Source organism: Octopus bimaculoides, chromosome 26 (assembly GCF_001194135.2).
Source record: "Octopus bimaculoides isolate UCB-OBI-ISO-001 chromosome 26, ASM119413v2, whole genome shotgun sequence".
Taxonomy (NCBI): Eukaryota; Metazoa; Mollusca; class Cephalopoda; order Octopoda; family Octopodidae; genus Octopus; species Octopus bimaculoides.
The window spans coordinates 2,399,219-2,401,185 of record NC_069006.1 but is presented as its reverse complement, the minus strand read 5'-3'; positions in this window follow the sequence as shown (position 1 = coordinate 2,401,185).

The window sequence follows — 1,967 nt, the reverse complement described above, 5'->3', positions numbered from 1 at the left end:
TATATATATATATACATACATTATATATATATATATATATATATATATAAAAGTATAAAAGCTGAAACTATTATCTCACCTTATAAAAAATCTATTGTTTCACTTTTGACACGTAATACCGAAAATGTTTAAGAGTTTGTCCTGGACACTAATTAGGCAAGAAGCTGAACATTTTTTGTGGCCTGTGACACTGCATGGACCCTAAGTAGTGTATGTGTACAATACAATTTGAATGAAACCGTTTGGGTAGTTCTCGAGTTTTTATGATGCACACAGACGACAGATATTCTCAATTTTACGTATATATATATATATATATATATATATATACACGAGAGGCTTATTTCATACTTCTAAATGTTTTACCTAGAACTGTCATTTCCTAATTTGTAACTCTTTTGCGATTTCCTGTTATTATTTTTTTTATCCATGTAGAAAATTACAGAGATTACGAATCTGGGATATATATATATTTTTTAAAGTTTAATTTTTCGTAAAGAAACCCTCAATGTCCCTTCCCCCTCCTCGGACATCCATTACCTACCCGCTTTCAAAAGGCTAAAAACACCCAATGTTTCACTTTCTTCTGATGTTTTACGCATGCGTAGAATTGTACTGAAATAGCAGACGCAAAGAATAAAAAAATTAGAGCACCACCAGAAAACCCGACATGCTAGAAACAACAGGTAAGCGACATTATTTCTGAAGAAACTTCCCTACTTTCCAAAAAAGTTAAAAGTTAAACATTGGGAGTTTGTAGCTTTTTGAAAGTGGTGAGGTGATGGGTGGATGTTTGGGAAGGAGATTTTATTGTTCATTTAAGAAAAAAGAAAGAAGAAAATTCTTAAAGATTCGTATTCTCTGTTTTTTTCTCTCCGTGACGAAATTGGTAAAAAGTAAAAAACGAAGAAATTGGGATGGGGAGAGATGAAATTAAAATGTTGAGAACGTGTTTTTTTAGTGAAATACTAATCTATCTCCTCCCCTTCCCTGATATCACCCACCATCATTTTGCGCATTTCCCTGAGCCTAACAATTTTGCATCTCTCTCCTTTTATCATGTAATAGCCCAACCCCCGAAGCTGGTCCATTATCGATTTTTATTGAAATTCAATTGAACTGGATATTAGTTCAACATGTATACACAGTTTGGTGAAGATTGGCTTCCTGGTTTGGGCAATAAGGTGGTAACAGACAGAAAGACAGATAGAAATTGGCATTTATAGATAAGATGTGTGTGTGTGTGTATGTGTGCATACATATATATGAGCGCGTATAGCCTACTAGTTTGGGTTTGCACTCACCATAACAAGATCGTGTTTTCAATTCCTAGAGTGGGTGGGGTGTTGTGTTCATAAGGAAAATACATCATCTCACGTTGCTCTGTGTTCACTGCGACACCTAACGCGTGCACTTCTTCAGGCAACGTCGGTTTGATGGAGCGTGTGGGCTAACGTACGGCACATACATTGGATCACTATAAACAAATCATTTGTGCAGATCGTTCAGCAAAAGCTGAACGCTCATACGTCGTCTTCTGTGACTGTATGGAGGCGCTGGTGCGGATGTATGGTAAGAAGCTTGCTTCCCAACCACATGGGCCAATGTCATCTACTAAAAGCCTCGAGCCGACCAAAGCCTTCTGAGTGGATTTCGTAGATGGAAACTGAAAGAAGCCCGTTTATATGTATATATCTATATGTGTGTTTGTGTCTGTTTGTCTCCCCATGTTTGTGTGTTCACGTCTCCGTAACTTAGTGGTTCGGCAAAATAAACCGATGGAATAAGTACTAATTATAAGAAATAAGTCATGGAGTCGATTTGTTCGGCTGAAATTCTTTTAGGCGATGTCCCAGCATGGCCGCAGTCAAATGACTGAAACAAGTAAAGCAAAAATATATATGGGACCTTGGACAAGTGCGAGTCGATTTCGTAGACGGAAACTGAAAAAATGCCGTCGTATATAT